At 46.6% G+C, this 27,119-nt stretch overlaps 1 protein-coding gene across 1 annotated transcript in view; it reads left to right on the top strand.

Annotated features, from left to right (window-relative positions):
- LOC147748343 (dehydrogenase/reductase SDR family member 4-like) overlaps nt 1-27,119 on the top strand; it is a 272,283-nt gene that overhangs the window by 200,777 nt on the left and 44,387 nt on the right. The window lies entirely within an intron of this gene.

The raw sequence follows: 27,119 nt of genomic DNA, 5'->3' as shown, positions 1-27,119 counted from the left end.
ATGCAATGAAGAATTGTGTGTGATTAAAGTACTTCCATTTTTAATAAAAGATGAGCCGTAGGCTGGAAATTATGTGTTCGAGGCATGTGGGCTGCTGAATTCATATCTGTGCATAGATCGCCGCCTAGTGTTGGGTCCGTATGATTGCACATTGTTGTCCTGGAAGAGTCTTCGAAGTATCACAAGATAGGTGGCTCCTCCCCTGGACTACAGTGCGCATGGGCATCCTCTCCATCCTCAGATTGTTTTTTTCCGCCATTGGGTTCGTATGTACTTTCTTGACTCAAGTTCGGAATCAGTATAAGACTCTTTTCGCAAGGCCACAAGGCCTTCGGGGCGTCGGTATTGTCTCGTTCGGTGCCTATACTTCATCCAGTTCTTCGAACATGGTGTCGAAGGCCGTTTGCCTTTTCGACACCAAAGGCCCCAACTTCGACGACAATGGAACAGAGCCCGTTCAAGAGATGCCCCATCTGCAACTCAAAGTACCCTCAGATTGATCTGCACCCAGTGTGCAATAAATGTTTATCCCCGGACCACGACGAGGCCAGCTATATGGCCTGTTCCAAGTTCCGGTCGAAGAAGACGCTTCGACTTCGACGCGCAGCGCGACAGTCGGCGCAGAAAGCGGCGCCCGACCCGGAGAACATCTTCGAGGCCGATGACGATGAAGGCGTCGATGAAGAGGATCCTGACCAGCAGTCGGACCCTGCGTCGGAGCAAGACTCTAACGTCGATGTGGACGAAGAAGAGGACTACGTCCATGAAGAAGACGTCGTCGAGGTAGGAGACGACGCAGAGGCAATCGGAGCCGTCGATGACGACTCGAGTGATGAGCAAGGCCCACCCGCAGTCGCGGGGCCTAATATTGACACTGTGCTCTCTAAGGCTCAGGTCGAGGCATCGCTGGAAGGCCTTAGCCGAGATCTTACTCCACATTCTATAGCCCCGCATCAAGGCCCGGGTAAGAATACTTCAAAGGAGCCATCGGTCGATCCATCAAAATCGAAACCGAAACCAACAGAGGCGAAAACGAGACCGAAACTGTTGAAGACAGTCCTCGGATCGACGCCCTCGGACTCCTCGGCTCCAGTCAAGTCTAAAAGTGTCGTCGACCCTCCAGGGTCAGAAGGGGGTGTCGGCCCGAAGAGCGGGGCGCCAAAGCCAGTCTCGACGGTCAAGCACGTCACTCTGACGCCGTCGACGTCGACGTCCAAACATGGCGACACTGCCAAAGGACTCCAGACTAACAAGACTGTCGAACCAACGCTTGCATCCTCCAAGCCGATATTAAGCAAGGCCCTCGAGTCGAAGACTAAATCCGACCCGAAAGAGCATATCGCGTCAAAGCCCAAGGCCGTGCCTGCTGCGCACCATGCGCTCGAGTCGACTCAAGGCCGCGAGCATGCTGGTGATCCACCAAAGCAGATCGGATCGAAGACGCCGGTGATCTCGAAGAAGGTCGGTTCGTCTCAGGTGCTTCCTCCAATTAAATATGGACTGCCCCCGACCGCTCGACCCAAAGCGTTCGAACCACAAAAGGGCGCCGAAGCGTCCAAGAAGGTGTCGGGACCTTCCAAGTCTCAGTCCATTCCAGAGGAGGTAATGTTCCAGTCACCCTCGTATGACAATCAGTCGAAGCTCTTCATCGACTCGGATTCTGGCAGGCTCACCATTCACAAGCGAAAAATTGCTCCAGAACATCCTTTAGAGTCATACAAGATCCCTCTCAAAAGGAAATGGGATTCAGCCACCTCACCTGTTCTCTTCGAACCTGTGGAGTCATATACACAACAATATGCCTATTCTCCCATCCGCAGCGATGAGGATGTGGGAGAGGGTTACGGTCAGATTGAATTTAATTATCATGCTGACGCAGATCAAGATGAGCCTCAACCCTGGAATGACCCGGTTGACCCTGATGAGCCACAGACTGCACCTGATACTCAGTCCTATAATGTCAAAACCTCGCCTACTGAAGACACGGCGGCGTTTAACGCTTTACTAGAAAGGGCAGCCATTAACCATGACGTGGAAATGCATGCAGATCCAGTGGAGGAGGACTTTCTGTTCAATACTTTCTCCACCTCAGAAAAATCAATAAAGACATTGCCTATGCTAAAGGGTGTCCTGAAACATGCTACTGACATTTTCAAGGAGACCACCAGGGCAAGGGTTGTAAACCCAAGGATTGAAAGAAAATATTGGCCTGCGCCTGTGGACCCTACGTACATCAGGGGCCAGCTCCCATTGGACTCCTTAGTTGTGGCTAATGCTCGCAAAAGAGCAAACTCTCAGACTAGTGGTGATGCTCCTCCTCCGGACAAAGAATCCAAAATCTTGGAATCTTCTGGCAAGCGTGTAGCGGCTTAATCGGTTAATATTTGGAGGATCGCAAATACACAGGCCCTATTAGCCAGATACGATAGGGCTCACTACGACACGTTAGAACAGCTAATGCAACACCTGCCTGATGCTTATAAGGAGGGAGCAGAAATGCTAATACAGGAAGGAAAGTTTATTTCGAATGCATCCATCAAGTGTGCCCTCGATGCAGCAGACACGGCAGCTAGGGCCATCAACACTAGTGTTATGCTAAGACGTCATGCCTGGCTCCGCATCTCTGGTTTTAAACCAGAGATCCAAACAACTTTGCTTAATCAGCCAGTTAACACTGACTTTCTTTTTGGTCCTGATGTAGACATGACCCTTGAAAAGATTAAGAAAGACACTGAGAGAGCAAAATCCATGGGGGCCCTGCAGTCACAGCAGTTCAGGGGCAGTTCCTTTCGTCGCTCCGGTAACAGGGGAGCCTCTAGAGGTCAAGCATTGCAGCAAGCCAATACAACAAGGGGAGCACGCAGACCACCTATAACAAAAATAACGGGTGGATATCGTGGGAACAGCACCAAAGGCAGAGGACGTGGGAATAACAATGCCAGATCCTCCGCCCCCAACAAACAGTGACGCCTTGTCACTGCCCCCAGACCATTTAACACCGGTCGGGGGAAGACTCCAGCAGTTCCTGCGGTCTGGGAAGGCATTACCACAGACAGGTGGGTGAGACAACTTATCCAATACGGCTATTGTCTGGAACTAACCTCCACTCCCCCCAACATACCCCCAAGGCACGGTCCTATGTCCGCAGAGCACATGCACTTATTGCAGCAAGAAGTACTCTCCATGCTGCAAAAAGGGGCAATAGAACTCGTGCCTTTAGAACAGCAAGGTACGGGGTGTACTCTCTGTACTTCTTAATCCCAAAAAAGGACGGTTCCCTGCGGCCCATTCTAGACCTCAGACCCCTGAACCAGTACATCTTGTCAGAACATTTTCATATGTTAACTTTACAGCAAGTCCTACCATTACTCAGTTAGGGAGACTTCCTGGCAACCCTAGACCTGAAAGATGCATATTTCCACATTCCCATTCACCCAGGTCACAGGAAGTATCTCAGGTTCACCGTCAACAACCAGCATTACCAGTTCAAGGTCCTGCCTTTCGGGGTCACCACTACCCCCAGGGTGTTCACCAAGTGCTTAGCGACTGAGGCTGCGCACCTTCGGAGACAACACATCCATGTCTATCCCTACCTGGACGACTGGCTTGTCCAGGCAAAGTCAGCCCAGCAGTGTGCCAGCCACATGTCACGCACAATTCACCTCTTACACAGTCTAGGATTTTCACTGAATTACCCAAAGTCGCACCTTCAGCCCGCTCATGTACAACAGTACCTAGGTGCAACAATAAACACTCTAACAGCAACAGCGCAGCCAAACTCTGCCAGAGTCAACAGCATGCAGTTGCTAATTCAGAAATTCAGGCCCCAACACTCGCTCCCAGCGCAGGTATTCATGCAGCTGATCGGTATGATGGCCTCCTGCATCTTCATAGTCCCGCACGCGAGGCTACACATGCGTCCGCTTCAGGAGTGCTTGGCAAGACAGTGGAACCAGGCTCATGGGCATCTGAAAGACCTAGTGTTGGTGACCGGTCATGCATACAACTCTCTGCATTGGTGGAACACACAAAACCTTTGCAGGGGGCGACCGTTCCAAGAGCCTGTCCCACAAATAGTGCTGACGACAGACGCATCTCTCCAGGGCTGGGGAGCGCATGTCCTCCATTATACCGTGCAGGGACTATGGACGACGCAGCAGCAGAAGATGCATATCATTCTGTTAGAGCTGATGGCAATCTTCATGGCGATGAAGGCATTCAAATTGCACCTGTGCAACAAAGTCGTGCTGATCCGGACGGACAACATGACTGCCATGTATCACATCCAGAAGCAGGGAGGCACACACTCTCCGCAACTATGTCATCTAGCCCAGAGCATGTGGAAGTGGGCTATCCAGAGGAACATCTTCCTCATGGCAGAGCATCTCCCAGGCAAAGACAACCAGATGGCGGACCTGCTCAGCAGGCACAGCCATCAGATGCACGAGTGGGAGATACACCCCTTGGTGCTCCAACCTTATTTCTAGCAGTGGGGTCATCCAGAGATAGACCTGTTCGCCACAAAGGAAAACACAAAATGCCAAACCTTCGCCGCCAGGTTCCCACACCCGCAGTCTCAGGGCAATGCGATATGGATGAACTGGTCCGGCAGATTTGCGTGCGCTTTTCCTCCAGCACCGCTCATACCGCTAGTGGCACGCAAACTGCGGCATCACTCCATGACGCTCATCCTGGTTGCTCCAACGTGGGCAAGGCAGGCCTGGTAACCACGTTCCTGGAACTTTCAGTGGTGCCTCACCAACGGCTGCGCCTCACGCCCAGTCTCCTCACTCAGAGCCATGGAGACATTCAGCACCCAGATCCGCAACAGTTGAGCCTTACAATATGGCTCCTGAGGTCATAGAGTTTGGCTACCTCAACTTGCCCCCTGACTGTATGAACATCATCAAGGAGGCAAGGTGGCCTACAACTAGGGCATGCTATGCAGCCAAATGGAAGCGATTTGTCATCTACTGTTCCAATAATGACATTAATCCGCTAGATGCGCCCACGCAGAACATCATATGTTATTTGTTGCATCTATACAGATGCAATCTGGCATATAGTTCCATCAGGATACATTTGGCCGCCATGGCAGCATATCTTCAAAACAGGCAGCATCTTTCCCTTTTCAGAGTGCCTGCGATTAAGGCTTTTTTGGAAGGACTCAAAAGAGTGATCCCTCCCAGACACCCTCCTTCACCTGTCTGGAATCTAAACATAGTTCTCACCAGACTCATGGGCCACCCTTTGAACCTCTTCATTCTTGTGAGATACAGTTTCTTACATGGAAAGTCGAGTTAGTGAGCTTCAAGCCCTAACAATTCAAGAGCCTTTCCTACAAATTCATGCTAATAGGGTAGTGCTACGTACCAACCCTAAATTCATGCCTAAAGTGGTGTCGCAGTTCCACATTAATCAAACCATAGAACTGCCAGTTTTCTTTCCAAATCCTGATTCTGTGGCAGACCGAGCACTGCACACCTTAGATGTTAAAAGAGCTCTCCTGTATTACATCGACAGGACAAAAGACTTTAGAAAGACTAAACAACTGTTTGTTGCCTTCTCTCCACAACACAAAGGCAACCCTATTTCCAAATCAGGTATAGCCAGATGAATTGTTAAGTGCATACAAATCTGTTATCAAAAAGCTAAACGGACATTAACAGTTCCCCGAAGAGCGCATTCCACACTCAAGTTAGGGGCATCCATGGCTTTCCTAGGTAACATTCCCCTAGAGGATATATGTAGAGCAGCCACATGGACACCATACATACATTTACCAAACACGACTGCGTAGATGTACACTCCAAACAGCAAGCTGCTGTAGGCCAGGCTGTTCTCAAAACCCTTTTTCAGACTGCTGCAGCTGGCACGGGCAACCACCGCTAAGGAGGTAACTACTATTTATTCTATGCACAGATATGAATTCAACAGCCCACATGCCTCGAACGGAATATGCTACTTACCAGTATGCATCTGTTCTTGGCATGTAGGGCTGCTGACATTCATATTGCCCACCCTCCTCCCCGGTGCCTGTAGCAGCTGTAGCACTCAGAATCATTCTCAGGCATGGTCATCACTTACTGTATTACACTCCATCTCTGCCACAATGGCGAAAAACAATCTGAGGATGGAGGGGATGCCCATGCGCACTGTAGTCCAGGGGAGGTGCCACCTATCTCGTGATACTTCGAAGACTCTTCCAGGACAACAATGTGCAATCATTCGGACCCAACACTAGGCGGCAATCTATGCACAGATATGAATGTCAGCAGCCCTACATGCCAAGAACAGATGCATACTGGTAAGTAGCATATTCCTATTGTGCCTGATGGATAACTAAGTTCTAAGCTCTTGTCCTCCACACACCTCGCTTAGTAGCTAGTGAATGTATGCCCTCGCCACTCTGAGAGTCAAGTGCAGAAATATTTGCATTTGGCCAATGTGCACAGCCATAGCAGGACGGAAACCAGTAGCAGATGACCTCAATCATCAAGGTTTGTGTCCTGTAGCTCCTGTCTGTCCTGTGTTCACCAAAATAAAGTCTCTCAATTGGCAGCAATGGTGTGAGATCCGAAAGTTCCAGTTCCAGCTGTCTTGAACAGAATATTTTCAACTTAATCAGAGGTTTACCAGCACAATACAATGGCATATACAAGACTGGGAGAAGTAGACGCTGAGACCCTGTCCTCAGATCAGTTGAGTGTTTGGAGACAGGTCAGAGGGCTCCCACAAACAAACATATGGAGATCCTTGTAGATTTTATTACGAACCAGTTAAAGAAACTGAGTGGTAGGGACGAAATTGTGATGCACTGAAAAGGGTGTGGTGTCAGTGATAGGGTGTCAGGCTCTCTAAGCCCCTTATCATAGGTTTTCCCCAGACACATCAAGTGCATCCAGACATTTGCTTCCCTGAGAAATTTCTCCACCCATCCTCCTCCCCTGAGGTCTGTGATACCACAGTTATCAACTTCAGGAATTATTGCCTTGGTGGGCTGAGTCGGACTGAGACGCTCAACTTGCAGTTGTCTTTCCATAAAGCTAAGGTTGAGGAAGAGGAGAAGGTCAGAGAGTTTGAGGAAAAAAAAGTTGAGATTACCTCACGAAGAACAAGAAGTGAGGAAGTGGGAGAGAGCCAGGAGAATTGGGCCCAACAGAAAAATAGAAGGGAAAGTGAGAAAATGGGAAAAGAGAGATAACCAGAGAGAGAAAATATAGCCTTAGAGAGAATGTCATGATAGAAGGGAAGACCACTACATCTGGGAAAGGTGATTCCACCTTCAGCTCTGCAGGATTACCTGCAAAGATTTCACAAGAGCTTCTGTACATGTTTGTGGAAGGTCAGGATATTTTGGAAGGTTTTATGAGTTTTGAGATCATATGTAGAGGAGAGGTTTCGAATGATGTGTCTAAGACAGATACTTAAATGAGTCATTGGGAGAATAGCTGTAGGTGATCAAATGAACTATGAGCAAATTAATGAATCTCAGATCAGATGGTGGTGTTGTTTGAAGCCAATCCAGTACCTTCAGGGATTTAGAGAATGCAGGAGAGCATGTTTACTAGTGAAGTATAACTTTATTTAGATATAAAATATCTATAAAAGTACAGGTCAGTAGATAACATCGACAGTACAAATTATTAAAATAGCAAAGCATAAAAACAGTAAGTACACTAAAACTTTCGAATTCCATTTGCGGACTTCAGTAACATTATAAAAAAAGGCAAAATATACACAGCAACTGTAACTACAATGGCATTTGGGCAAAAAAGAAGTTTGAGGACTTAACAGTAGCGGTGTTATGCTGATGGGTACAGTCAAAAACAACTACTAGCAGCTGGTTGTAGGAAAATGCAGTCAAATATAACCAATTATAGCAGCATTTAATAAAAATGCGGTTTAGAGTAGACTGTATACCTTTAAAATAGAAACGTTGACCAGCACTGCCCGTTATTGAGTAAAATTACGGTATGCGTAGCGTATAAGAGTTATGAGGCCTATATTTAAAACGGTGTTCTCTGGATTCAGAGCTGCAATTACTTCCTGCCTGCAGGTCCGGGTTCCTAGCCTATTCCACTCGGCTTTCAATTTTCATCTGCACTGTAGCGCAATTGCAGGACAAAGACAGACCACATGCTTTAAAGTCTCAGCCACCTTACCACACCCCCTGCACGTTACATCCTCTGACGTACGACGCCAGTGAGGTAAATCCTTTAGAAATTGCCAGTCACCCAGTCTAAGAGCCAAAAAGCTAAGCTTTAAATACAAGGGATAAGTGCAAGACAGATAGGGGAGGGGAGTGGCCAACCCATAAGAATTAATTATTGCCCAGGCATGCTTGTGTTAAGCAAAATGAGCTTTGTCAGCCATTCGGGACCTCAGTCGGGTACGTTTCTTGATACTGGTTTTAAAAACGGCCTTACTAGGGTTGAGATCCCATAATTCGCCCACAGATAATTGGTTAACTGCATCCCTGAAAAAAACAGCCATATGACCCCCCTGGGTTTTTCTGAGAAATGTCTGACCAGAGTAGTGACTCCAGGGTACCTGGCTCGGCTTGTCTTAGTTTGTGGCACAGATTCAAACAGGAGCCAGTATTCAAAAATTCATAGTTTAAAAGACCCAGTTCTAATCTGATCTGTGCTGCAGAAGCAGATTTAGGCATGTGGAGAGTTTTTTTTATAGATTTTGGTCACATGTTGGTTTAGGTTAGCATTGAGTTTTCCTCTAAATATTTCAATGCCATACGACAGAGTTGGCCCGATTTTTGCTCTCATGACTTCCAGTAATGGTGATAAACTTGGACCGGACAGTTTTTTTGAGAGCCTAGAAAAAGTCACCTGAAGATTCATGGCTTTTAGTGATATTTCACTGAGTTGTTTGACAAAAGAAACCCTGGAGTCAAAATTAACCCCTAAGTATTTGTATGTTTTTCCAATTATAAGGTTCATCTTATTATATAGCCATCTGCCTCCCAGGTAGCGTTTTCTACCGAAGATTACCACTTGGGTTTTCTTTAGGTTTACCTCTAAGAAATTCATAGTGGTGTAGCTGTGTAATTTGTTTAGTAGCCTTTGCAGACCTACCCGGGTGAGACTGAATAGAACCAAGTTGTCTGCATATAGGAGATTACTAATTGACTCGCCACCGATCTTGGGTGGGTGGCTGTTTATTTCCGAGGGTGGCTGGTAAATCTGCTATAAACAAGTTAAAAAGTAGTGGGGCCAGCACACATCCCTGTTTGACGCCTCTGGTCGTCATGATTTTCCAAGAGATATGTGTGCCAGACCCCAGCTTCACTTGTATCCATGCGCCTGAATGTAATTGTATTATGGCGTCCAGAAGTTTAGCCGGGATCCCCCATTTCTTTAACTTTACCCATAGAGCAGCCCTGGGTTCCCGGTCAAAGGCGGCTTTAAAATCTACAAAGCAGCTGAAAACAGCCCTGGATGTAGTAAGTGCTTTCTCGATGATTATAGACAGTGTCAATAAGTTGGTCATGGTGCCCGAATTTGCAGTAAAGCCTGTCTGGTTCTTTGGAATCAGGTTATTCAGCTCTACCCAAGATCTCAGTTCCTCCAGTAGAATGCATGCATAGTGTTTTGCCTCAATGTCTAAAAGAGCGATTAATCTGTAGTTGTTTGGAGAGGCATGCGACCCTGACTTGTAGATAGGATGGATTATCGCACCGCGCCAAGAGTCAGGTATGGTTGAATTGCTTACTGCACAGTTAAACAGATTGGTTAGGTACCCCGACCAAAGTGACATATTTGTTTTTCATAAGATTTGTGGTAGGCCATTTGGGCCAGGTGCTCCATCAGATCTTGCTTTTAGTAGCACTTTGATCACCGTTTCTTCCAGTATCATCAAATCTACCCATGCAGGAGAGCAGATGGCATTCAGTTTGAAATTTGGATACATGGTGAGTTGCGTGAGTGGAATGAGTGGGTGAGAAGGATAGAGGCAGATGATTTTCATGCCCTTATCCAGTTGATGGTGGCAGAGCAAGTCAAAGAATACCCTACCCCATTTAAGCAATTTTTGCTGAACTTTACAGAAAGGAATCCGGACAAACCTGCAGTGTCACAGCCTCAGGCTTTTTGCAAATGCAAAAATGACTTTTCTGATGTACAAATCACAAATTTTACAATTCAGTAACAAGTTACCAAATAGCAATGTAGGTTTTTGACCCAATACCAATTTGTTATTTGGAAGAGGCATGTTTAGGATGTCACTGCCAAATACTGAATCAGATTGGTATTTATTAATGTTCTGAGACCAAATTCCGGTCGCAAAATATTAATCCTTTACCACCTCCTCAATGGAGGTGGTACGCTATTTGTAAAGGGGAAGGGGTCCCCAAGAGAACTTTTCCCCTTTGTAAATGTTGACAAAATGATTTTAAGAGTAGGCAGTGGTCCCAGGAACCACTGCCTATTCTTAAAAAATTAAACGTAAACTTTGTATTGTTTGTGTAAAACTCATCCTGTTTTCCTATAAAGGAAAATGGGTTAAATGTATCTAAAAATATATTTTTATGTAAAAAAATATATTTTTATGTATAAAAATATTTTTTATTTAAAAGCAATCACAGACATGGTGTTCTGATGACCTCAGCAGGCCATCATCCTTGTGATGGCTGCAATTCCTAGTGGTAGTAATATACGACCTACCTCATTAATATTCATGAGGTAGGTTGAACTGTAACCCACTAGGAATCGTGAATTTGCGAATTGATATTTTAGTACATAGGTCGCTTTGCAAATTGCCAGATTGGTCACAAAAATACTGGTTGCAAATAGCAACCAGTATTTTTCAACCAGTTCTTAGTACATCTGGCTTTAGGTACAGGATGTTGTACCTGTTTTAGTACCTGGACCATGAATAACAGACAGAATGTTAGGTGGTAGGTTGTATCTAAGTCTGAGAAAGCTATCCAGAATCATTATAATGTTATGTTAAGTTAAGTCTGCTTATATAGCGCATGGCTACCCCAGCAATGGGGCGTCCCAGCGCTGCGGACATACCTAGAAGCAGTGCAACACAACAGAGAAGGTGGAGTTAGATGGAAGAGAACAGCCAAGTTTTAATCTGTTTACGGAACAGCAGGTGGTTAGAAGTGGCCCGAGTCCCAAGGGGGATCGAATTCCACAACTTCGGCGCCAGATGCCTAAAAGAGCGGCCACCAGCTCGGTACCTACGGATCTTAGTCGTGCGTGCCAGTGACAGGTCGGCTGAACGAAGGGCACGCGAGGGGACATAGAAGGAACAGAGTCCCAGCAAGGTTTGAGGGGCAGTATTATACAGGATTTTATGAATTAGACAAAGACTTTTGAACTGGATACGTTGTTTAACGGGAAGCCAATGTAACCGATGGAGGATAGGGGAGGTGTGGCATTTTTTTGGCAGAGCGAATAAAATGCGCGCCGCGGCATTCTGAGCTCTCTGAAGTCTGTTTATCACCGTCAAGTTAGAACCTAGCATCAGGACATTGCAGTAGTCTAGATGGGATAAGACTAAGGCCTGAATTATAGTCTGGCGGATGCAAGGCTCAAAGAATCCGAGGATAGGTTTGAGAGAGCGCAGGCGACCATAGCAGGTGCCTGCCACTCTCTTGGCATGAGTTTCCATGGAGAGTGAGTTGTCCAACATCACACCCAGGTTTTTAACAGCCTCTTTGGGGACAGGAGAGGGTCCCAGAGTGGGAGGCCACCAATGTGCATCCCATTTCTCGGTATCCCTACCTACAAGGAGTATCTCCGTCTTGGAAGAATTTAGCTGGAGATAGTTCTGTGACAGCCAATTCGATATAGCCAGGATATCTTCCTGGAACTTAATTTGGTCAGCCCCACTGTTCTTAGAAAAGGAGAAGATGAGTTGTGTATCGTCCGCGTATGATGTTAGTTTGATGTTACGATCCCTGGCCAGCATGGCCAGGGGGCGGACGTACACATTGAACAATGTGGGGCTGAGCGCAGAGCCCTGCGGGACTCCACAGTCCAGGGGGTGTATGCTGGATGAGTACGGCGGGGCGTGCACCTGGAAGGAGCGGTCAGATAAGAACGACGTGAACCATCCCAAGGCACTCTCCCTGACTCCGATATCCCACAGTCTCGCAAGCAGGATCCTGTGGGAGACCGTGTCGAAGGCCGCGCTCAAGTCCAGCAGAACCAGGGCAGATGTCTCACCCTGGTCCAACCCCTCCCTCAGATGTTCCGTAACGGCTAGCAGAGCAGATTCCGTGCTATGTTTAGCACGGAAGCCGTTCTGAGATTCGTCCAGTATTCCATTCGACTCCAGATAGGTAGTTAGAATGGAATTTACATGAGCATCCATCACCTTGGCAAGATAGGGGAGCAAGGAGATGGGTCTAAAGCTGTCTGATCTGGTGGGATCTAATGATGGCTTTTTTAAAAGGGGGACAACTTTAGCATGTTTCCAGGATGGGGGAATGGTCGCAGACTGAAGTGAGTTGTTAATTAACATCCGCCCTTCCCGTAGGATGGAATCCTGGAATAATCTGAATAATTCTGGCTTAACAGGGTCTTCCGGGGAACCTGATTTGACTCTTTTGATCAGAGAATCCATCTCAGTTTGCCCAATAGATGGTAAATAATGTAGTGAGAATGGCGAGTCGATGGACCCCATAAGGTTGGAATTAGCACTGGGTCTATCTGAGGTTAGAGAGTTATAAATCCCTTTGACTTTGTCTACAAAGAAACAGGCCAGCTCTTCACATTGGGCATCGGACGCAATTAAATTACCTGGACCTTCTGGTATCTTGGTCAGATCTTTTACTAAGGTAAAAATGGTTTTGGAGCGATTGGTGCTGGAGTTGATCAGATCTGTGTAGTATTTGGCTTTAGATAGTTTTATAAGTTTATGGTAGGCTTTAGTAGCTACTCTAAAGTTGATTTTAGCCAAATGATCGTACGACCTCCTCCAGAGGCGTTCCAACTGCTTACATTGTTTTTTCTGTAATGTAAGGGCCTCAGAGTACCACGGATGAGTTTGGCCCCGCTTGGGCCTAGAGCATTTCATAGGAATGAAATGGTCAAGAGATTCTTTTATCTATATAATATTGTGATTAGTGAAGTGGAAATGTCCAAGCTAAAATCTTTGACACCTTCTCAGGTTATGGATCTTCATAACATTCTTTTTGAAAAATTCGGAAAAATACTCACTAAAGAATGTAAAAAAAGGTGGACCCATCATTCAATAAGAAAGAATGAATGGTTTGCTGAGTCATGCAAAGTTGCAACAAAGGCTCTGATCCAAGCCCTGAGGAGTAAACAAAGATCAGAGACTTGTAGCCAAGAGACAGGAATATGGCAATACTATCAGCACTAGCAGAGCCCGGTGGGAGGTTGATATCTGGGAGGAATTGTTGGCTGCTTAAAAAGGGGATAACAAATACTTTTGCAACTGTTAGTGCATTTTGGGTGTAGACAGCCACTGTGCTCTGACTGTTCCATAGTGCTTGAAGAGTGGGAAAATATTTTTCATCTTTATATTTAGAAGTCAATATTGATCAACCCACACCGGTTATTAAGGAACAGAGACGTAATGACTCCTCGGAGGGTGCAACAAGGCTCTTTACCCAAGAGGAAACTATGGTTGCCAAATAAGCAAATAAGCCAGGAAAGGCATCCCGGTTGGATAGAGTCTGGGCTAATTTATTGTCTTCTGAATTAGAGGTCCGGAGACCTATGTAAATTCTTTGTCAGACATTTTATTGGCTGGGGCCCCATTACCTACCTCCTGGAAATGAGTTGTTATACTTCCCATACATAAAACGGGAGATAGATCAACCCTGGTGCATTTTTAGGTCCATAAGCCAAATAGACAACATTTAGAAAGTCTATAGTAGACAGATCCTAAATAGGCTGTGGGAATGGATTTCATGACCCAAGTCTTGCCCCATCTTCAGACAGTTTTTGCCAAAATACTAGCACTATTTATCAGGTATTGTGGTTTCTTACCATCATATGGAAATTTTTTGAAATTTAAAGGCTATATGTAGCCCTTGCAGACATCGGAACAGCATTTGATCTTGTTCCAATAGCAACGTTATGGGAAGTCTTGCAAGGTATAAGGGTCCCACCGAGTCTACTGTCTATAATCAAAGCCTTGTATTACAAAAACTATGCAAGGGTGAGGTGGGCTCCAGAAGGATTAATGACTGAGGCTATTCCCAGTAGAAGAGAAGTCAGAAAGGAATGTATCCTGGCTCCAACCCTTTTTCTTTTATTCATAAATGAATGCATCCCTTATCTGTTTGATTGCGAGAATAACCCGCAGAGAATAGGGGGACAGAAAATGCCAGGTCTCCGCTTCCCAGATGGCACCTTGCTTCTCTACAAAACTGCAAAGGGGTTGTCAACGCTTTTGTCCTAGTTCAATTTATTCTGCAAGGTGCATGGTCTAGAGATTAATACTGACAAAATCAAATATATGGGGCTTAGTCATAAGATAACAATAAAGGGGAAGGTATTGTTTGAGGGTGCAACACTAGATAAAGTAAACACATTTGACCGGGTGTGAGTATAAGTGATTCTCTCAGTGGGCATCCCCAGATAGAAAAAGGTTTGCTAACTCTGAAGCAAAGGGCTGGATCTATTTTAAGGTTTGCCAGTAGGACATCTACTTTCCCCATAACCTCCTGATCGAGATATACAAAAGCCAAGCTTGTGGAGCTGTTTTGCATGCAGCTAAACTGTGGGAATATTGTTAACTTCCTTCTCTTGGAAAAGCAGAAACTACCTTTGTGAAATCCCTGTTGAGAACTCGCACAAGCGTACCGACACTGCAAGTAAGGCTAGACCTTATTCTTCAGCCTAGTTCAGATGTGGCCACTGTAAAACCTATTGGATCAGGTTGTGGTCTATTGAGGATTTAGGTCCCTACAGGAACTGCGTGAGAGTTCTAATAGAGGGTCAATCACTGAGCAAGATACCCTGGCTACTGCATATAAAAATGTGGCTTTTCAAATTGGGTTTGATAGATTATTGATTTAATCTTGTTGCATTAGCTCGAGTTGCAAAGGGACAGGTGAACCAAACTTATTGGAATCATGTGATAGAAGCAAAGATCTCCATAGCTAGCAAAGGTAGCCTAGTAAACTTATTCGAGTTTTTTTTATTTCAGTAATTTTTTATTGAAGAAAGAGATTTATATATACAAGGCACAGCGTACAGAGGTACAGTTGTCAAAAGCCCCCGGGGGAGGTCTGGCATAATAGAACTCTGAGCCTTTCATATATTTTTTATTAAAGCCTGCTGCACGAGCACTTTATGTTAAATACAGATTGAGTATTTTGCCCGTGGCAGGTTTTACACATTCATGGAACAAAAAAGATAAGAATTCTAATTCCTGCCCTATGGTCTGTCCCGCAAATTAGAATGATGAACATGTGCTGTTCTTTTGTAAAGCATGATATAAACAGCGCTCTCTTTGGATTATTCCCCTTTGTCATTGGCTGTGTACTACCGAGAGTCATACAGCCTCAAGACTGTGTAGGACCAATATGGATGATTGTATTGTTTATTATATCTTTTGCTATTTGTTCTTGATGTAGCACAGAAGGATGAAGGTTTTAAAGTGAGTGGGATTCAGAAACTTTTTTTTAATTAGTTTTCATTTTAAGTTAATAACTCCATTTTATGAATTTGCTTCTTCTTGAAAATGAACTTGTTCTTTAACAAGTGGGTATTCACTCTAGATTAATTATGAAAATTGCATCCTGCATAGTCCTCAAGTATTTGGTACACTGAAGTTTATAGAATTTTATGATGTAACTGTATTATATGAAATTTTGTTAGTTATGAATTTAAATTATTTTTTCTAAGGAAGTATTTTGTCTTTTATGTTTTTATTGTACCTTTTATGGCTCACGAGGAGCTAGCTAGAGGCTAGTCTACGGTGCTTCCTATTGTCACTCGACAAAAAAGTGCCCTTAGCTGGACGTCTGGGCATAAAAATGTACTGGGATAGATTGGACTCTGTGCTACTGACCCAGAAAGTGCAGTTAATAAATGAGTGGTAAGTCAGGCGGTTAGACAAAGGCTTAGTTAGTATCACTGCCCCTATTTGTCATTCCGTTCTTGCAGGTGGCCCTTGACATTTTAGGTCCATTAGACCCTTCTTCCCATTGGGCAACAAATATATCATGGTTGTGATGGGTCATGCCACCAGGTTTCCAGGAGAAGTATCTCTGAGGAGCGCCAAAGCAAAGGCCACTCCTAGGGCTCTTTTCAATGGTTGGATTTCCAAAGACAGCAATTCCTGAACAGGAAATGTTACTTTATCTCCTTTTATGTGAGATAGATGAGAGCAGGCTAGTGTGCTCTATAACTTCTCCAGCGGTACAAAAGGAGGTGGTAATGGACGGAGCATTTGAACCAATCAAACACTCACACCCAGTCAAAAGATCTGGGTTTAATCCATCACCGTTCTTTAGCCCACTCTGGCACCGCAGTTCAGACATGGCTATATGCAAATCAGTCTGACCCTGTGCCTCTTGGGAACAGTCCAGCCCGAACTGCCAAGCCACGGTGATGGATTAAACCCAGATCTTTTGACTGGGTGTGAGTGTTTGATTGATTCAGATGCTCCGTCCATCACCACCCCCTTTTGTACCGCTTTTGCCGCCATAAGTGTGGCAGGGTATGCTCAGACATGAGTCCCTTGCTCACTTTGCCACTGGATTCAAACAAGCCGGGCTGAAGACGGCTGGAATGCCAGAAACCGGTCCTCTGAAGCTTGTTTCCGGTCCAGGGAAGACATGGCTTGGCAGTTCGGGCTGGACTGTTCCCATAAGGCACAGGGTCAGACTGATTTGCATATAGCCATGTCTGAACTGGGGTGGCAGAGTGGGCTAAAGAACAGTGATGGATTAAACCCAGATCTTTTGACTGGTTGTGAGTGTTGGATTGATTCAGATGCTCCGTCCATCACCACCCCCTTTTGTACCGCTTTTGGCCGCCATAAGTGTGGCAGGGTATGCTCCGACGTGAGTCCCTTGCTCACTTTGCCACTGGATTCAAGCAAGCCGGGCTGAAGACGGCTGGAATGCCAGAAAATGGTCCTCGGAAGCTTGTTTCCGGTCCAGGGAAGACATGGCTTGGCAGTTCGGGCTGGACTGTTCCCATGAGGCACAGGTTCAGACTGATTTGCATATAGCCATGGCTGAACTGGGGTGGCACAGTGGGCTAAAGAACGGTGATGGATTAAACCCAGATCTTTTGACTGAGTGTGCATGTTTGATTGATTCAGATGCTCCATCCATCACCACCCCCTTTATTACCGCTATAACTTCTCCAGGGCATGCTCCCCACAAACCATTGGATTGAGGCAAAGGTTTAACAAGACCTTCAATAGTATGATGGGAACTCTGCCAGAGACTCACAGGAGGAAGTGGGATCTTCTCCTCCAATGTCTCTTATTCACCTAGAGAGAGATTTCAAAGAAGGGACTTGAGTTTAGCCTCTTTGAATGGCTGTTTTCACACACATGCATAGCCCACTCCACTTAGTCAGGGAAGGTAGGAAGGAACTTCAGACTCACGTCGAAAGGATGTGGGGGACTAGGTGACTGGCCTCAAGAAGTTGATTGCACAATACAGGAGCCAGGCAGCAACGTTCTTACAGACAAGTCATGAGCTGATGAAGGAATAGTAGGTCCAGAAAATAATGCTTACTGGGTATCAGGAGGGTCAAGTGGTAATGGCACTTACAAATGGTGTAAACAATTTAAGGTAGTAAAGTACTCAGTTGATACAAGTTCCATAAAGGTGTTCTGGGTAATCCAATTAAAGTAATGCCCCCGAGACTTTACAGTAATAACCATAGCAATCTAAGATGAGATTGAGGAAGAGAATGACCTAGTTCCTGATCTACTGCATAGTGATGTGAAAGACGGATCTGTGGTTGGGGAATAATTTGCCCGGAAACGTATGCCTGAGCAGCAGAGAGAGTGCAGAGAGGTGTTGGGACGATTATCACATCTCTCTTCACAGACTCCAGGCTGACAACTTTCTGAGCAGCTGGCATAGAGGAAATAGCTTGCCAGTGAAGAGCAAGGTTTACAGAATGTCTAAGTCCCAAAGTGCATTAGGACAAAAGTTGATCAAATGCTGGACTTGGAGATGACTGAGTGTTCCTGTGGCCCTTGGGCCAGTGCTTTGGTACTGGTGCCCCAGAAAGGATCCCTAGACTTGCACTTTAATGTGCACTACTTGTCCCTCAATGAAGTAACCAAGACAGACGCACACCTGATGCAGAGAGTCAATGGGTTAGTAAACTGGCTGGGTGCTGCTTGTCTGTTGGCTACCTTTCATCTGACTAGTGGCTATTGACAGATTGCATCAGCACTTAGAGCTAAGTTGAACACTGAATGATCTATGCCAGAGGCATTGTGCCAGTTAAGGGTTATTCCTTTAGGACCTAAGAATGCTTCTACCACTTTTCAGAGTGTGGTGAACCAAGGCTCCAAATGTTTTCTGTGGCCTGTCTGGATGACATTGTCATATTTAGAAATTCACAGGGAGGACAATATGGGGCATCTACTGCAAGTGTTGAACAGAGCAAAACTGAACATCAAGGCAACCAAGTTTCAGATGGGGCAGCCATCTGTAGCCTACCTTGGGCAACAGTTGGACGAATGGAAGATCCGCCTATTGTAATGCTAAGATCCAGTCTGTGTTAAAGTAGGAGGTTCCCACCACCCAGACTTAAGTGAGAGCTTTCTTCCAACTCATTAATTATTACAGAAACTTTGTGGCTAGATATGGAACCATAGACAAACCCTTAACAGCCCTGACATTCAAGAAGCAGTCCAAGAATATCAGAAGCCCTTTGACTTTAAGGCACCCCATGTCATGCACCTGTATTAAAGGCACCTTATAATAGGCAACTCTTCATTGTACAGACTGATGCCTTAGGTAAAGGAGTGGGAGCATTACTGGCTCAACTTGATGGCATGAGTAGCGAGTACTCAGTGACCTTCATAAGCCACAGATTGCTTCCCAGGGAACAGAACTGAGTGGTTACTGAAAAAGAATGCTTTATGGTACTGTGTAACTAAACAACTAGACAAGTGCCAATACTGTTATCTCTGAATCAACCTGTTAAAGTTCTCAACAAAAAGAATGAAACTTACAGTGAGTACATGACTTGAAAATCAGTCTGAAATCAATCCCTTTTTATTTTTAACTATTTTCACGATATGTGTTGGTTAAATTTCACCAAATTTCACAATTCACATAAAACAAGTAATACAAAAAACAATTTCATAGTAAAACACTTCTACTTTCATACCTCGTTAATCAACATTACACATTCCATTCATACACTCTCACACACATCCATTAAACATGCTTTATTTACAATTGTTTATATACAATGGTACATATGAATAACACCATAGGCAGTAATATGTTTGATTTTGAAAATTCTGTCGCATATATAGCTATTTTTGAGGAATCTTATGGTGTAACAAAGCGGTCTACGCGTTTCAAACTCCTATTGAGTATGGAGTTCTCATCAGGACCTCATAGCTTACCGCTGGAATGTGCCATAATTCGTGAAATGCCCAGCGGAAACAAATCTCTTTGGGGTATTAGTGTGATGCACAGGAAATTTTAAGTGCAGCGTCTTCCTGTGAATATTCACGGTGGAAATAGTTGTTTGTGGAACCTCCATTCGGGGAGCGTTCTCTGTCACGCAGCCTGTCTTTGCAAAAACGTGTTAGTCCGATAAACGACGCCATAATGTGACCCTGAACTATTTCCTGGTTGGATTTGAATCGTAAGGGTGAGCTTGCTGGGAACACGCTACACGCTGCTGACACGATCCCCTCCCGCTTTCCACTTATGGTACTGTGGGCATCGAGTGCAGACACTTGTCTGGTATCATGTTTGTGGTCCAAACAGATCAGGGATTGATGTCAGTGAATAGTGAGAATTCATAGTTGCTGAAATGGGTTATCTCAATGCCTGGCCTAAATGTTACATTGGCACACAAAGCTGGAAAAAATCAAGGGAATGTGGATGGACTTTCTGTGATTTTTGCTGATCCGACTATTGGACTTCTCCAATGGTGGAGAAGGATTCTGTGTAGTCTGATTTGAGAGAGGGGTGTGTGTTTGGATGAGACTGTCTCTTGCATGGCAAACGGGTGTGTACCCCTGCCTTGAGTGCCCGACTTCCTATGAAACTGGCATTCTGACTTTTGTTTTGGTCCTGGATTCTTGCTAATCTACTGTGTATGCAGAGATCTTTACCTGTTCTGTGACCTGGAGGGGCACACCAAGTGTGCCCTCATAGTGGGAAGAAGACTAATGTCCATGCTGTGGGTGCATCACATAAAGCGGTTATGGTTGGATTTGGGGCTTGGCCAGGCCGTTCCTATGTCAAGTGGATGGGATCATGCAAAATCCTCCCATGTAAAGTTCTGATGCTATGCGAACCCTTGATACCCCATTTGCACGTCAAGTGCATGTACATGCAGTACTGCTGTAACAAATGGTTCTCCAGTAGGTAACTCGGGAACCAGTATTGCAGGGATTCTGTGCAAACACAGAACTATGCATAGGATTATGGGACCTTAGCATATAGGGACTGAGTTTCCTACCACCTTAGTACCCATAAGCCTAGGACGGACTATCTATAGTGTCTCACTTGCCCTCCTACTCACTCCCAGAGGAACAAGTGATTAGGCACCCCAGAACATAACACTCTCGACTCTCTCAGAAATCACGGTTACAAGACACTCCCTTTCGCTCACACTCTTGTTCTCATCCACAATAAGATCTGACAGAGACAAAAACAAGTTTTAAATATTTATTTTAACTAACGTGCTCTAATATGTAGCATACATGTTACAATAAGCAGAAAAATGCATAACACTAATCCGGACAGCATAGAAAGTAGTTTGTAAATCATAAAAGGAGCTCCCATGATATACAACAGAGTAGCCTAACCTCTCTCCCCCTGTACCAAAGCAAGATGATTATATAATAGAGGATCTCTGGGTGTTTTCTGCCGAGCCTGTACCTCAGTCTTTAGATGGTAGTTCTACCTCAAAGGTGCCGTAATGCTCTTCTCCCTGGAAAGGTCCCTCTCCAAGTGTGTGCTACCTATCCATGTATTCCAATAAGACCCTGGATGAATTTTGTTCCAGACCTTTTGCCCTGCCCTGCGGAGTCCCACAGGGGTCCTCCTTTAGCCCCACTCTTTTTCACATTTATGTTTCCTCATTGGCATCTTTAATTGGCTCATACAGTTTTAACCTTACCTCCTATGCAGACGATACTCAAATTGTGGTCGCTCTGCATCACGGGCAGAGAGCAAGCATAGACAGTCGGTTTCATGACTGTATGGAGGCAGTAGGGAGGTGGGTGGCGCAAAACTGTTTGAAACTTAACTCAACTAAGACTGAAGTTATTTTATTTGGAAATTACCCCAATTTCTGGGCCCCTAGTTGGTGGCCAGATTCTCTGGGCTTCCTCCCTATACCTTCTAGGAAGGTAAAGAATCTGGGAGTAATTATTGATGATAAGCTCAATTTTAGCGATCACATAAATGCAGTGGTTTCAATCACTTTTTACACCTTGAGAATGATAAAGAAAATTTTACATTTCCTGCCAGCAGATAAGAGGCGGACAGTGGTTACTTCTCTTATCATGTCTAGGTTAGACTACTGTAATGGGCTCTAGCTAAACTTGCAAGAACAATCCATGAATAAGTTGCAATTGCTGCAAAATGCTGCCGCTAGATTGCTCACTAATACTCCAAAATTTAGGCCTATTTCCAATTAAATCAAAAAACTCCACTGGCTGCCGGTGAGGAAAAGGGTGCATTTTAAGGCCCTGTGTACTGTGTATAAGGCTCTGCAGGATACTGGCTCAGAATATTTTAAGCACCGGCTGCAATGGTACCAACCTATAAGAACACTGCGCTCCATGGGGGCAAAATTGGTTTCAGTACCAACCACAAAAAAAGCTTCATGTGGCAGAAAAAGCTTTATGGCGTGTGCAGCAAGAGCCTGAAACAAGCTCCCCTTTTACTTGAGAAACTCCATGGATTTGTTAACTTTTAGGAAGCAACTGAAGTCCTGGCTTTTTAACTTATAATCTGTGTCTTTATCGTAACGCCTAGAGAAAGCAGTCAGCGCCAGGACACCCTTAGGTAATCGTTCGTGCTATATAAATATTAATGAACAAACAAAACAAGCATCCGAGGACCGGACCGGTTTCGAGGTAACACCTGTCATCAGCCCGGCTAACTTGACTCCAGTGGTGTGGAGTGCCTGGGACCCACGTCTGAGCATCCCCAGCGCACTTAGGGCGGAATTTGCAAACAAAACAGGTGATGGACAGAATGTGGATCAATGTCACACATTCACCCCAGTCCGAAGATCTGGGCCCAAATCCATCGTTTTTTTGCACTCCACACCACCCTGGGTTAGACAATGACGATATGCAAATCAGCTCTGACCCTGTGCCCCATGGGAACAGTCCAGTCCGAACTACAAAAGCCATGTCCTTCCCAGAACGGAATCAAGCATCCGAGGACCGGACCGGTTTCGAGGTAACACCTCTCATCAGCCCGGCTAGCTTGACTCCAGTGGTGTGGAGTGCCTGGGACCCACGTCTGAGCATCCCCAGCGCACTTAGGGCGGAATTTGCAAACAAAACAGGTGATGGACAGAATGTGGATCAATGTCACACATTCACCCCAGTCCGAAGATCTGGGCCCAAATCCATCGTTTTTTTGCACTCCACACCACCCTGGGTTAGACAATGGCGATATGCAAATCAGCTCTGACCCTGTGCCCATGGGAACAGTCCAGTCCAAACTACAAAAGCCATGTCCTTCCCAGAACGGAATCAAGCATCCAAGGACCGGACCGGTTTTGAGGTAACACCTCTCATCAGCCCGGCTAGCTTGACTCCAGTGGTGTGGAGTGCCTGGGACCCACGTCTGAGCATCCCCAGCGCACTTAGGGCGGAATTTGCAAACAAAACAGGTGATGGACAGAATGTGGATCAATGTCACACATTCACCCCAGTCCGAAGATCTGGGCCCAAATCCATCGTTTTTTTGCACTCCACACCACCCTGGGTTAGACAATGGCGATATGCAAATCAGCTCTGACCCTGTGCCCCATGGGAACAGTCCAGTCCAAACTACAAAAGCCATGTCCTTCCCAGAACGGAATCAAGCATCCGAGGACCGGACCGGTTTCGAGGTAATACCTCTCATCAGCCCGGCTAGCTTGACTCCAGTGGTGTGGAGTGCCTGGGACCCACGTCTGAGCATCCCCAGCACACTTAGGGTGGAATTTGCAAACAAAACAGGTGATGGACAGAATGTGGATCAATGTCACACATTCACCCCAGTCCGAAGATCTGGGCCCAAATCCATCGTTTTTTTGCACTCCACACCACCCTGGGTTAGACAATGGCGATATGCAAATCAGCTCTGACCCTGTGCCCCATGGGAACAGTCCAGTCCGAACTACAAAAGCCATGTCCTTCCCAGAACGGAATCAAGCATCCGAGGACCGGACCGGTTTCGAGGTAACACCTCTCATCAGCCCGGCTAGCTTGACTCCAGTGGTGTGGAGTGCCTGGGACCCACGTCTGAGCATCCCCAGCGCACTTAGGGCGGAATTTGCAAACAAAACAGGTGATGGACAGAATGTGGATCAATGTCACACATTCACCCCAGTCCAAAGATATGGGCCCAAATCCATCGTTTTTTTGCACTCCACACCACCCTGGGTTAGGCAATGGCGATATGCAAATCAGCTCTGACCCTGTGCCCCATGGGAACAGTCCAGTCCGAACTACAAAAGCCATGTCCTTCCCAGAACGGAATCAAGCATCCGAGGACCGGACCGGTTTCGAGGTAACACCTCTCATCAGCCCGGATAGCTTGACTCCAGTGGTGTGGAGTGCCTGGGACCCACGTCTGAGCATCCCCAGCGCACTTAGGGCAGACTTTGCAAACAAAACAGGTGATGGACAGAATGTGGATCAATGTCACACATTCACCCCAGTCCGAAGATCTGGGCCCAAATCCATCGTTTTTTTGCACTCCACACCACCCTGGGTTAGACAATGGCGATATGCAAATCAGCTCTGACCCTGTGCCCCTTGGGAACAGTCCAGTCCCAACTACAAAAGCCATGTCCTTCCCAGAACGGAATCAAGCATCCGAGGACCGGACCGGTTTCGAGGTAACACCTCTCATCAGCCCGGCTAGCTTGACTCCAGTGGTGTGGAGCGCCTGGGACCCACGTCTGAGCATCCCCAGCACACTTAGGGTGGAATTTGCAAACAAAACAGGTGATGGACAGAATGTGGATCAATGTCACACATTCACCCCAGTCCGAAGATCTGGGCCCAAATCCATAGTTTTTTTGCACTCCACACCACCCTGGGTTAGACAATGGCGATATGAAAATCAGCTCTGACCCTGTGCCCCATGGGAACAGTCCAGTCCGAACTACAAAAGCCATGTCCTTCCCAGAACGGAATCAAGCATCCGAGGACCGGACCGGTTTCGAGGTAACACCTCTCATCAGCCCAGCTAGCTTGACTCCAGTGGTGTGGAGTGCCTGGGACCCACGTCTGAGCATCCCCAGCGCACTTAGGGCGGAATTTGCAAACAAAACAGGTGATGGACAGAATGTGGATCAATGTCACACATTCACCCCAGTCCGGAGATCTGGGCCCAAATCCATCGTTTTTTTGCACTCCACACCACCCTTGGTTAGACAATGGCCATATGCAAATCAGCTCTGACCCTGTGCGCCATGGGAACAGTCCAGTCCGAACTACAAAAGCCATGTCCTTCCCAGAACGGAATCAAGCATCCGAGGACCGGACCGGTTTCGAGGTAACACCTCTCATCAGCCCGGCTAGCTTGACTCCAGTGGTGTGGAGTGCCTGGGACCCACGTCTGAGCATCCCCAGCGCACTTAGGGCGGAATTTGCAAACAAAACAGGTGATGGACAGAATGTGGATCAATGTCACACATTCACCCCAGTCCGAAGATCTGGGCCCAAATCCATCGTTTTTTTGCACTCCACACCACCCTGGGTTAGACAATGGCGATATGCAAATCAGCTCTGACCCTGTGCCCCATGGGAACAGTCCAGTCCAAACTACAAAAGCCATGTCCTTCCCAGAACGGAATCAAGCATCCGAGGACCAGACCGGTTTCGAGGTAACACCTCTCATCAGCCCGGCTAGCTTGACTCCAGTGGTGTGGAGTGCCTGGGACCCACGTCTGAGCATCCCCAGCACACTTAGGGTGGAATTTGCAAACAAAACAGGTGATGGACAGAATGTGGATCAATGTCACACATTCACCCCAGTCCGAAGATCTGGGCCCAAATCCATAGTTTTTTTGCACTCCACACCACCCTGGGTTAGACAATAGCGATATGCAAATCAGCTCTGACCCTGTGCCCCATGGGAACAGTCCAGTCCGAACTACAAAAGCCATGTCCTTCCCAGAATGGAATCAAGCATCCGAGGACCGGACCGGTTTCGAGGTAACACCTCTCATCAGCCCGGCTAGCTTGACTCCAGTGGTGTGGAGTGCCTGGGACCCACGTCTGAGCATCCCCAGCGCACTTAGGGCGGAATTTGCAAACAAAACAGGTGATGGACAGAATGTGGATCAATGTCACACATTCACCCCAGTCCGAAGATCTGGGCCCAAATCCATCGTTTTTTTGCACTCCACACCACCCTGGGTTAGACAATGGCGATATGCAAATCAGCTCTGACCCTGTGCCCCATGGGAACAGTCCAGTCCGAACTACAAAAGCCATGTCCTTCCCAGAACGGAATCAAGCATCCGAGGACCGGACCGGTTTCGAGGTAACACCGCTCATCAGCCCGGCTAGCTTGACTCCAGTGGTGTGGAGTGCCTGGGACCCACGTCTGAGCATCCCCAGCGCACTTAAGGCGGAATTTGCAAACAAAACAGGTGATGGACAGAATGTGGATCAATGTCACACATTCACCCCAGTCCAAAGATCTGGGCCCAAATCCATCGTTTTTTTGCACTCCACACCACCCTGGGTTAGACAATGGCGATATGCAAATCAGCTCTGACCCTGTGCCCCATGGGAACAGTCCAGTCCGAACTACAAAAGCCATGTCCTTCCCAGAACGGAATCAAGCATCCGAGGACCGGACCGGTTTCGAGGTAACACCTCTCATCAGCCCGGATAGCTTGACTCCAGTGGTGTGGAGTGCCTGGGACCCACGTCTGAGCATCCCCAGCGCACTTAGGGCGGAATTTGCAAACAAAACAGGTGATGGACAGAATGTGGATCAATGTCACACATTCACCCCAGTCCGAAGATCTGGGCCCAAATCCATCGTTTTTTTGCACTCCACACCACCCTGGGTTAGACAATGGCGATATGCAAATCAGCTCTGACCCTGTGCCCCTTGGGAACAGTCCAGTCCCAACTACAAAAGCCATGTCCTTCCCAGAACGGAATCAAGCATCCGAGGACCGGACCGGTTTCGAGGTCACACCTCTCATCAGCCCGGCTAGCTTGACTCCAGTGGTGTGGAGCGCCTGGGACCCACGTCTGAGCATCCCCAGCACACTTAGGGTGGAATTTGCAAACAAAACAGGTGATGGACAGAATGTGGATCAATGTCACACATTCACCCCAGTCCGAAGATCTGGGCCCAAATCCATAGTTTTTTTGCACTCCACACCACCCTGGGTTAGACAATGGCGATATGAAAATCAGCTCTGACCCTGTGCCCCATGGGAACAGTCCAGTCCGAACTACAAAAGCCATGTCCTTCCCAGAACGGAATCAAGCATCCGAGGACCGGACCGGTTTCGAGGTAACACCTCTCATCAGCCCAGCTAGCTTGACTCCAGTGGTGTGGAGTGCCTGGGACCCACGTCTGAGCATCCCCAGCGCACTTAGGGCGGAATTTGCAAACAAAACAGGTGATGGACAGAATGTGGATCAATGTCACACATTCACCCCAGTCCGGAGATCTGGGCCCAAATCCATCGTTTTTTTGCACTCCACACCACCCTTGGTTAGACAATGGCGATATG

Source organism: Lissotriton vulgaris, chromosome 1_1 (assembly GCF_964263255.1).
Source record: "Lissotriton vulgaris chromosome 1_1, aLisVul1.2, whole genome shotgun sequence".
Classification (NCBI taxonomy): domain Eukaryota; kingdom Metazoa; phylum Chordata; class Amphibia; order Caudata; family Salamandridae; genus Lissotriton; species Lissotriton vulgaris.
This window is presented reverse-complemented; position numbering and strand designations above follow the sequence as displayed.